The sequence below is a fragment of the Schistocerca americana genome, chromosome 7 (genome assembly GCF_021461395.2).
Source record: "Schistocerca americana isolate TAMUIC-IGC-003095 chromosome 7, iqSchAmer2.1, whole genome shotgun sequence".
Lineage (NCBI taxonomy): Eukaryota > Metazoa > Arthropoda > Insecta > Orthoptera > Acrididae > Schistocerca > Schistocerca americana.
The window spans coordinates 571173634-571185926 of NC_060125.1; the positions used below are offsets into that span (position 1 = coordinate 571173634).

Sequence of the window (12293 nt, forward strand, 5' to 3'; positions counted from 1 at the left end):
GCTCTGTCATGTATAACAAACTGCTAAAGTGCTATTACCTCTAATACCGCAAGAAAGTGACGTCTGAACTTAAATATGTGTCTACAGTCTAGCGAATGCAGTATTACGCAAACAAGACATTGACAAAGCTGGACGTCTGAGTGATAAAGGCTGTGGCTCTCAGCTCGTGAATGATCTTTTGGCCTCATTGCGGGTAGAGCATAGTCCTTCAAACGCCGCGACACTTGGTGAGGAGGGAGAGGGTGGGAGGGTGGTGCGGCCACCGCCTCAGCCCCCTTTTACCCCTGGGATCTGCTGCCTGATAGCGTGGACAGTCCTGGAACGAGGATGAACCCCGCTCCTACCCGGGGTTGAACCCGGGACCACCAGGCCGGAGTCATGTGGTCCACCCTCGGTCACTTTGAGTAATAGTACAGGAGATATACTGCGGTGTGTTTTCCTGTATACTGCCCCAGTCGCAGATGTCCTTGCTATGGAGAACACAGAGAAAGCATGTTGCCCATACAGTATCATTTCAGCACTGTAGCATCGTAAATGCTGTGTAGCAGTTTTACTGGTTTACGCCGGGTCTGATGGTCAGCTTGAAATGAATCGTAACTGGAAAGGTAACCAACAATTTTGTTTCGAAGTGCTGATTAAATGGTACACTGCAACATATGAATCTTCCAATATGATAATTCTCCTGGTCACACACTGGAAATTTACAAGACTGCTTTGAAGGTTATTAGAGTGAAATAACGTTCTTCAGACTTTCCACAAATATCTAATTTGTATCTTATCTAGTAATTCTGATCAGTGATAAAAACTATGAGGATTCCTTATGCTCCTCATGCATCTCTCCTGAAACAGTGTATTTGTGAATAATGGAATGTAATTCTGCTAACTGGCACACAGTATTTGTAGGAGAGATCTCCAGGAACGCTCAAGCTGGTTTGGATGCAAAACATAGTCCTCTACATGTTAGACGGGTGTTCGCATTATTCTGTCCAATCTCTGTAGACTTCTCCACCTCTGGGTGACCGTCGGCAACTTCTTCAGGTCGCTCCGTTGGCTCGTTGTTGGGTTCCTTGAAAGCTGCGAAGATCTGATCCACTTCTGCAAAAAATTTCAACATTACACATCAGTTCAGCGAAGTGTAGTGACAACAAGAAATAATACTATTTTTGCTAAGAATAAAATACCCGTCACGACATTCGAACTGACAGAAGAAGTCAACTTGTGTTGGTACTCCATTTCGTAGAGAATAGTACCAACAGCTCGCATATCTGATGTGACAGTAACTGATTGCCAATAATTTTACTCTCGACATTATCGAATCGGGGCCAAGATGCCTGATAATTAAACAATAGTTTTTATGTCAAAGTTTCGACTTCACTATACATTATATCGCAATATCGGTAGACAATTGCATAAACGTCAGTTCCGTGTGACATAGTGATGGAAATTTTTAGAAAAGAAGACAGAATAACTAAAATTTTACAAAGTACTGGCACTACGTTCATTGTTCTATTGTAATGATCTGCTGTTTGAAGCCTGATTTGATTTTTCTTCTCACACTAGCACACCCTGTGCGGTGTCTTGATCGCTGCATAAGTACTGAAACGTAGAATTCAACATTTTTCTGGAGCATCATATTTCTAATGCTTCTATTTTCGTCTGTCCGATTTGTTTTTCGTGCACTTTTCACTAACACATTTGCTGCTTTCCAAACAAATTTTAGAAAATGTCTGCTGAAACTTAAATATCTAATACATCTTTTTTTGCGAAGAGTTTTTTTTAAAATTTTTTTGGTAGTGCCAGTCTATTCTTTATATCCCCTTTCCTTCTGCACCGCCTATTACTTTGCTGCCCAAATAACAAAATTCATCAACTAGTTTCAACGTCATATTTCTTATTATAATTTCTCCAAATTCACATAGTTTAATTTTTACTGTTCACCTGATACTCTCTTCAACTGATCATCCAAATCCTTAAAGGTTTCTGACAAAATTACGATGTCCTCGGCAAACAGTAAAGTTTTTGTTTCCTCTACGTAAACTTCAATTCTCTTTCCACATTTCTTCTTTGCTTTCTTACTTCTTACGCAACAGTGAGACTGAATAACACGGAATATCCGGGCAGATATACGACTCAAGTAATGATTTCCTAGCAAACAGAGCATAGTACAGTGTTCTTAAGTACTTGTCGTCGTCAGAGGTAAAGTTACAGTCCGACGCACCTTAGTGTAGGGTAATAGGCTATTGCTGTTCACGACATACTATATAGAAATAACTTAGCATATAACGCGTGCAGCCGTACCAAGCTCTCCGCTGTTGAGGCAAGTGTGTACAGGGAGGCGACGTCGTTAGAAACTTTTAACGAAATGCAGAGAGGCTTCTAGGCAATCGGTGCCAGGCGCAAAGATTGGTAACTGACTCTAAACATGAGCAAATGTAAGGTGAAGCAAGCAGAGAGACAAATAGAGTCGATATCTGCGATAATATTTCGGATCCGCCAATCTTACTACCGTAAATACGTATTTATTTCACCATATGCGTTTCGTTATATTGGGTTAAAATATTTTCAGCAGTCTGTAAGAAAGTTTATTTGCAATTTTGATTGGGATGTTGACCTAAAAACAGTTCGTTTAATAAGCTATTCAGTTATGTTTCATGGACTTACGGCACTAACGTCCTCTTTATGCTTATATCCGGAAGTGTTGTCTGCATGTAGATGCCAGACTCAGACTTACTAGAAGAATCTGAAGAAAGTATGATTAACACACTCTCGTTCCATCAATTCTTGATATACTGTGGGATCAAAAGTGTCCGTACACCCCAAAAAACATACTTTTTTCATATTACGTGCATTGTGCTACCACCTACTGCCAGGTTCTCCATATCAGCGACCTCAGACATCGTGAGAGAGTAGAATAGGGAGCTCTGCGGAGCTCACGGACATCGAACGTGGTCAGGTGATTCGGAGTCACTTGTGTCATAAGTTCGTACGCTAGATTTGCACGCTCCTAAACATCCCTAGGTCCACTGTTTCCATTGTGACAGTTAAACGGAGACCTGAGGGGACACGTACAACACAAAAGCGTACAGGCCGACCTCGTCTTCTGACTGACAGAGACCGCCGATAGTTGAAGAGTGTCGTAAAGTGTAATAGGCAGACATCTATCCAGACTGTCACACAGGAGTTCCAAACTGCAAGTACTACGACAATTTGGCGGGAGGTGAGAAAACTTGGATTTCATGGTCGAGCGGCTGCTCATAAGCCACACATCACGCCGGTAAATGCCAAATGACGCCTCGCTTGGTGTAACAACCATAAACATTGGACGATTGAACAGTGGAAAAACGTTGTGTGGAGTGACGAATCACGGTACACAATGTGGCGACCCGATGGCAGGGTGTGGGTATGGCCAATGCCCGGTGAACGTTATCTGCCAGCGCGTGTAGTGCCAACAGTAAAATCCAGAGGCGGTGGTGTTATGGTGTGGTTGTGTTTTTCATCGAGGGGGCTTGCACCCCTTGTTGTTTTGCGTCGCACTATCAGAGCATAGGCCTACACTGATTTTTAAGCACCTTCTTTCTTCTCACAGTTGAAGAGCAATTCGGGGATGGCGATTGCATCTTTCAACACGATCGAGCACCTGTTCATAAAGCACAGCCCGTGGCGGAGTGATTACACGACAATAACAATAACATCCCTGTAATGGACTGACCTGCACAAAGTCCTTGCCTGAATCCTATAGAACACCTTGGGATGTTTTGGAACACCGTCTTTGTGCCAGGCTTCACCGACCGACATCGACACCTCTCCTCAGTGCAACACTCCGTGGAGAATGGGCTGCCATTCCCCAAGAAACCATCCGGCACCTGATTGATCGTATGCATGCGAGAGTGGAACCTGTCATCAAGGCTAAGGGTCGGCTAACACCATATTAAATTGAAGCATTACCGATGGAGGGCGCCACGAACTTCTAAGTCATTTTCAGCCAGGTTCCCACATATTTTTGATCACCTAGTGTAGCTGTTGGTCGATCTGGGATCTTTACTAAGTTGGGTTAGCGTAAGAGAGAGAAAATTTTCCAAAAAGAGCTGTACTATTTGCATCAAGTTTATGAAGTGAGCAAGAGAGTGTCACAGGAGTGATCAAAAAAGTGCAGTGAGAAACGTTATATGAAAGACGTGCAAAGCGTAATGCAAATAATTCCCAGACTCCACATTGCTGCCGGCAGCTGTGGCCGAGCGGTTCTAGGCGCTTCAGTCCGGAACCGCGCTGCTGCTATGGTCGCAGGTTCGAATCCAGCCTCGGACATGGATGTGTGTGATGTCCTTAGGTTAGTTAGGTTTAAGTAGTTCTAAGTCTAGGGGACTAATGACCTCAGCTGTTAAGTACCATAGAACTTAGAGCCATTTCCACCTTGCTAGATATATTGCTTCCTGTAAGTTTCGACGACTAACACAACGACGACAGTGTGGCAGCCAGCGTGGATGTGGTTTTTAGGCAGTTTTCCTCATCCAGTTAGGTAATACTTGCCTGTTATACACGTCCCTCCTCAGCTACACGATTCACAAACGGAATACGTTCTCACACTTGCACATGGGGTAACATCAGACGAAGACAGATTTGGGGTACAAAAGTTACGACCAGCGGTTGTGGGGCGGTATCCGGCTACCCCTACCACGAATCATGCCAAATGTGAAACTACATGCCGATCCCGTGGCTGAACTACAAACCGGGACATGGAAGTAGGAAGGTAGGACGACCGAGAAAAACGTCGCTGTTCCGAGACTTTTGAGGATGGAACAAAACGAGAATAGTTTGATCATTGAAGGCGAGATACCACATAGTTAACTAGCCAAAATCACATTCGGAAGGAAAATGGTTCGCAGCCCTGTGATATCCTGATACACGTTTACAGTGATTTCCGTAAATCGCTAAAGCCAAGCACTGGTCATTTCCTCTGAAAAGGGTTGGGCTGATTTCCTTCCCCGTCATTTCCCTATTGCAAGTTTGTGCTCCATCTCTAACGACCTGTTCGACGGAAGGATGCTACACCTTCTTCCTGTTTGTGCTACATTATCAATTGTATTATTAAGTAACTAACCGTTTTTTACAATGTTCATAAAGGCTTACGTTTCTTACCTACAAGATTCATATGTGAAGAAATTTATATGTGTTATTATCTCGGAGGACTGACAAAATGCAGGTCTCAACGCCAGGCTATGCCGTGCAAATCTCTTCATCTCTACATAACTACTGCAACCTAAATCCACACGAAACTGCTTCTGTGGTGAAACCTTGGTCTCCCTTTACTATAGTAATATCCTTTAATCCAACCCCCCCCCCCCATGTCACCCCTAAGACACACACACACACACACGCACACACATCCTTCCCTCCATTACCAAAATTATTCCATATTGCCTTAGGATATAGACTATGAATCTTTTCCAACTATAAACCAACTTCTGCCATACAGCTCTTTTCTCCCCTATTAAATTCGGTACTTCGTTATCAGTTACTCACTTTATGTTCCTACACTTCGTCATTATTTTCTAGCTCCAGTGTTAAAAAGTTGCTGTTCTCTTCCTGTCTGTAGCATGCATCGTCCCTGTTCGACCTCTATGGAAGACTACACTCCAGAAAATAAAAACAGACAAATATGCACAGATCAAAAACTTTCGAAACACCAAACGCTCGATCATCATATCAGCGTAATACGAAATAACTGTAGGATGTATTGCTCTATAGTTAAAAATAATGCCCTCACTGCGACTGTAAATTTACTGCTATCAAGTGACAAATGCCTCTGTTTCATAAAGTTAAAACAGACACTGCATTAAGGCGAATAATGAATTTAGTTTTCCAATTGACAATGTCATGCGTATAGATTATGATTCAATAAACATAAAAAATAAACTATTAAAATATTGGAGACACGTTTATATACCTTCCCACAGCAAGTCGCTCATTCTTAGTCAGTAAACAAATGTGATTAAGAGAATGCTAACGCCGCCTATCAAGTCCAGAATGAGTGAATAGTATATAATGATTAATATAGTATCCTGAAACAATGTACTCTGGGGTATAAAAGCACCATATCCGAAAATATTGAAATTTATTTCCAACTACAATAAAGTTCAAAGCATTTGTTTGGAGATTAGATTATTTAAAGTCCTTTTCCTATTTTTCTTCTCTCAGTCCTAGCATTTCTTTGAAACTGTGTCTTTAACCTACGGAAACACATCCTTTTTGAGAGAAATACTAGGAGGTCGCTTTAAATGGAAGGAACTCGGCACTACTGGTTCAGTGATGTCGTTATCAGTTCGAAGGAAGGCAGGGGTGTTCATCTTCCACGTAGTACGAGAAGATGGAGAAAGTACCTCTCACTCGTGTACACATAGCGTTTAAACCGTCCTTTGAGCTGAAGGCTCATTTCCTAAATATCAGGATCTCATCATGACCATGCTAAGTCACTGAGGATCAACTCACTCGTGACTTTTGTAGAAAGGATCTGGTAGAAAGTCACCAATTCCTTGAAGTCAGTACTGCTACATGATGAAAATGACGGGTGAATACTCCAGGTTAATACTCCAGGCTGTAAGCACCTCTCAGCATAAATGTGCCTGTAACAACAAACAAGTAAAAACTATAGACATGACTGCTATATTTAACACAGTTAAAATTACTTTCCCCTGAGGAAAATAGATAAAAATATAAAAAGTTTTTTTAAGTCCTTGGACTGATAATCGTTCATTCTAAGAGAAATAAATTTCGTGCCTACTCAAGTAGTTATAAAATTTGTACAGCGTATTTGTGCAGACCGAAAAATCAATTAACAAAGCCAACTAAAAATGTCATCAGTCCTTAATTTTATACATATTCTAAGAAAGTGGTTGAAGAAAGACATTATTCCATCAGGTTGGTGGAATAACGCCATTCTTCAAATTTATCGTGGCTGCAGTGGCTGCCTAGAAGAAAATGATAGGATAGTTGAGGTTAGTGACTGTGTTATAAACTTATGAAATAATTTTTACTGCTTCAGTTACTCTATACTAATATTCGGCACCGCGAAGCATTTCGGCAGCATGCTGCAATCATCACGTGGATTTTAGTTACACGTACATTAATCTGAATTGTAATGAGGATAATTTTTTAGGTGAGCCAGTGAGGTTATAAAATAAAATTTAACTCTGTCCAGAAAGATTCATTTATTTCAATATATCCATTAACTGTGTTGTAGTTTTAAATCATTCCATTACCACTCTGCTGGAAATTTGTCTGTAACACAGAGCACAGTAAAACAACTCATGATCTGTCGTGTGCTTATTTAAAAGAAATTGCGTTTTGATTGTTTGTACTACGAGTACATCGGCAACTCAAATGAGCCGTTACGAGTCTTTGGAACGTAAACATCTGAATATGAAAGTTTAAAGCGATAGTTGTAAGTATATTACTATACTCTGCCGAAAGAGCACAATGCTGGAGCACGCACAATATTTCGGAGCACACTGTTTATCGTACATTGTTGAACAGGGAGCTCCACAGCAGACCACCCCTACGTTTTCACGTGTTTACTCAATTACATTGCAGTGGTCACGGGACCATCGGGATTCGACCGTCGATAAATGCAAATGTATCGGCTCTCCGGGTGAATCACGCAGGTCGCTGGTCGTCTCTATAAACCTCGTCATCGAGGTGAACGGCGGCTCGAAACGAGCAACGCGTCACGGAAGCAGGCTGTTCGGAGCAGTATTATGTTATGGGAGACATTCTCCTGCGCTTGCGTGGGAACTATGGTAGCAATCGAAGACTCGCTGTCATCTGCGAACCACCGTCCCCTACGGCTATGTCACCTTTCAGCAGCATATTTGTCTCTGTCTCGGAGCGAAAACCGCGCTACAGCGATCTCAGGAGCATTGTAGTGAACTCACGTTGATGCCTCGGCAACCAAATTCGCCTGATATGAATCCTACGGAACACATCTGAGTCGCCGTGGACGGCACCACCAACTACGCAAATCAGCGGCCCATTAATTACGGGAATTACATGACCTGTGCGTAGTCATCTAATGCCACATACCTCCACCAGTTTATTACCAAACTGTCGGATCCCTGATACGCGGAATCAGTGACGTATTTCGTTCCAGATGCGGACAAACAAGTTATTAAGCAGGTTGTCACAATGTTTTCTCTCATCGGTACAAAAACTATGAGATATCGTGTTTTAATATGCAGTTGTACTTGCGACTCCTTTGGACCTGGCAAATCAGCGGCCCATTAATTACGGGAATTACATGACCTGTGCGTAGTCATCTAATGCCACATACCTCCACCAGTTTATTACCAAACTGTCGGATCCCTGATACGCGGAATCAGTGACGTATTTCGTTCCAGATGCGGACAAACAAGTTATTAAGCAGGTTGTCACAATGTTTTCTCTCATCGGTACAAAAACTATGAGATATCGTGTTTTAATATGCAGTTGTACTTGCGACTCCTTTGGACCTATTCCGGTTGACAACTGCTCGCAATGAAACCCAAGTCTTACCTCGTAATACGGCATTCGTCTGCTGGTCACGGACCTGCTTTTTCTTCGTAAATTCTGTGACATGTAGCCTACGCTAAAGCAAATTCAGGTGTTATAACTCCACATCAGATGCGTTCATTTGTTGATGTGGGTTTTATATAACAATAAATCATATCTTGAGAAGACAGCAACTTCGAAACGAGATCTTGAACTGCAAAATATTGCCAGGGCTATATGTGCGCCCTGGCCATAATTTGTTAGTTATCAACTGCCGACTGAAACTGAAGAAACTGCAGAAAGCTAGGAAATTAAGGAGATCGAACAAGGAGAAATTGGAACAACCAGAAGTTGTTGAGGGTTTCGTTGGGAGCATTTAGGCGACTGACGAAAAAGTAGTAAAGAAAAAAATAGGAGTTGACTGAGTGGCTTTGGGAGACGCAATAGAGAAGGCAGCAGAAGCTCGAATAAGCAAAGGCATAAAGCCTAGTAGAAATCCTTGGATAACACACGAGATGTTGAATTTAATTGGCGAAAGGAGAAAATATGATAATTAAGCAAATGACGTAAGATAAATGGATTACAAGAATTGGATTGCTAGAATGCAAGACCGTACCGACAAAGGGAGTGGCCATCGCCGTGGTTTAACCCCTTTGTGTTAGAAATATACGGGAAAGTGAAAAAGTATAATTACTAGTGTGATTCAGTGATTTTTTTTGTGCCGATATTTGTAATTACGCGTCTACCGCGCCGGCATCATTTGGATTACAGTGTTGGATTGCAGTGTTGGATTATAATGCCCGGTGAACGTTATCTGCCAGCGCGTGTAGTGCCAACAGTAAAATCCAGAGGCGGTGGTGTTATGGTGTGGTTGTGTTTTTCATCGAGGGGGCTTGCACCCCTTGTTGTTTTGCGTCGCACTATCAGAGCATAGGCCTACACTGATTTTTAAGCACCTTCTTTCTTCTCACAGTTGAAGAGCAATTCGGGGATGGCGATTGCATCTTTCAACACGATCGAGCACCTGTTCATAAAGCACAGCCCGTGGCGGAGTGATTACACGACAATAACAATAACATCCCTGTAATGGACTGACCTGCACAAAGTCCTTGCCTGAATCCTATAGAACACCTTGGGATGTTTTGGAACACCGTCTTTGTGCCAGGCTTCACCGACCGACATCGACACCTCTCCTCAGTGCAACACTCCGTGGAGAATGGGCTGCCATTCCCCAAGAAACCATCCGGCACCTGATTGATCGTATGCATGCGAGAGTGGAACCTGTCATCAAGGCTAAGGGTCGGCTAACACCATATTAAATTGAAGCATTACCGATGGAGGGCGCCACGAACTTCTAAGTCATTTTCAGCCAGGTTCCCACATATTTTTGATCACCTAGTGTAGCTGTTGGTCGATCTGGGATCTTTACTAAGTTGGGTTAGCGTAAGAGAGAGAAAATTTTCCAAAAAGAGCTGTACTATTTGCATCAAGTTTATGAAGTGAGCAAGAGAGTGTCACAGGAGTGATCAAAAAAGTGCAGTGAGAAACGTTATATGAAAGACGTGCAAAGCGTAATGCAAATAATTCCCAGACTCCACATTGCTGCCGGCAGCTGTGGCCGAGCGGTTCTAGGCGCTTCAGTCCGGAACCGCGCTGCTGCTATGGTCGCAGGTTCGAATCCAGCCTCGGACATGGATGTGTGTGATGTCCTTAGGTTAGTTAGGTTTAAGTAGTTCTAAGTCTAGGGGACTAATGACCTCAGCTGTTAAGTACCATAGAACTTAGAGCCATTTCCACCTTGCTAGATATATTGCTTCCTGTAAGTTTCGACGACTAACACAACGACGACAGTGTGGCAGCCAGCGTGGATGTGGTTTTTAGGCAGTTTTCCTCATCCAGTTAGGTAATACTTGCCTGTTATACACGTCCCTCCTCAGCTACACGATTCACAAACGGAATACGTTCTCACACTTGCACATGGGGTAACATCAGACGAAGACAGATTTGGGGTACAAAAGTTACGACCAGCGGTTGTGGGGCGGTATCCGGCTACCCCTACCACGAATCATGCCAAATGTGAAACTACATGCCGATCCCGTGGCTGAACTACAAACCGGGACATGGAAGTAGGAAGGTAGGACGACCGAGAAAAACGTCGCTGTTCCGAGACTTTTGAGGATGGAACAAAACGAGAATAGTTTGATCATTGAAGGCGAGATACCACATAGTTAACTAGCCAAAATCACATTCGGAAGGAAAATGGTTCGCAGCCCTGTGATATCCTGATACACGTTTACAGTGATTTCCGTAAATCGCTAAAGCCAAGCACTGGTCATTTCCTCTGAAAAGGGTTGGGCTGATTTCCTTCCCCGTCATTTCCCTATTGCAAGTTTGTGCTCCATCTCTAACGACCTGTTCGACGGAAGGATGCTACACCTTCTTCCTGTTTGTGCTACATTATCAATTGTATTATTAAGTAACTAACCGTTTTTTACAATGTTCATAAAGGCTTACGTTTCTTACCTACAAGATTCATATGTGAAGAAATTTATATGTGTTATTATCTCGGAGGACTGACAAAATGCAGGTCTCAACGCCAGGCTATGCCGTGCAAATCTCTTCATCTCTACATAACTACTGCAACCTAAATCCACACGAAACTGCTTCTGTGGTGAAACCTTGGTCTCCCTTTACTATAGTAATATCCTTTAATCCAACCCCCCCCCCCCATGTCACCCCTAAGACACACACACACACACACGCACACACATCCTTCCCTCCATTACCAAAATTATTCCATATTGCCTTAGGATATAGACTATGAATCTTTTCCAACTATAAACCAACTTCTGCCATACAGCTCTTTTCTCCCCTATTAAATTCGGTACTTCGTTATCAGTTACTCACTTTATGTTCCTACACTTCGTCATTATTTTCTAGCTCCAGTGTTAAAAAGTTGCTGTTCTCTTCCTGTCTGTAGCATGCATCGTCCCTGTTCGACCTCTATGGAAGACTACACTCCAGAAAATAAAAACAGACAAATATGCACAGATCAAAAACTTTCGAAACACCAAACGCTCGATCATCATATCAGCGTAATACGAAATAACTGTAGGATGTATTGCTCTATAGTTAAAAATAATGCCCTCACTGCGACTGTAAATTTACTGCTATCAAGTGACAAATGCCTCTGTTTCATAAAGTTAAAACAGACACTGCATTAAGGCGAATAATGAATTTAGTTTTCCAATTGACAATGTCATGCGTATAGATTATGATTCAATAAACATAAAAAATAAACTATTAAAATATTGGAGACACGTTTATATACCTTCCCACAGCAAGTCGCTCATTCTTAGTCAGTAAACAAATGTGATTAAGAGAATGCTAACGCCGCCTATCAAGTCCAGAATGAGTGAATAGTATATAATGATTAATATAGTATCCTGAAACAATGTACTCTGGGGTATAAAAGCACCATATCCGAAAATATTGAAATTTATTTCCAACTACAATAAAGTTCAAAGCATTTGTTTGGAGATTAGATTATTTAAAGTCCTTTTCCTATTTTTCTTCTCTCAGTCCTAGCATTTCTTTGAAACTGTGTCTTTAACCTACGGAAACACATCCTTTTTGAGAGAAATACTAGGAGGTCGCTTTAAATGGAAGGAACTCGGCACTACTGGTTCAGTGATGTCGTTATCAGTTCGAAGGAAGGCAGGGGTGTTCATCTTCCACGTAGTACGAGAAGATGGAGAAAGTACCTCTCACTC

At 42.2% G+C, this 12293-nt stretch overlaps 1 long non-coding RNA gene across 1 annotated transcript; it reads right to left on the reverse strand.

Annotated features, from left to right (window-relative positions):
• Window positions 1–310: 310 nt before the first annotated feature.
• LOC124622293 lies at window positions 311–8761 on the reverse strand. Its single transcript, XR_006980615.1, has 3 exons — window positions 8545–8761; window positions 6524–6620; window positions 311–1095 (listed from the first exon to the last, which is right to left on the reverse strand). It is a non-coding gene; the product is annotated as an uncharacterized LOC124622293 (long non-coding RNA).
• Between the last annotated feature and the right edge of the window lie 3532 nt (window positions 8762–12293).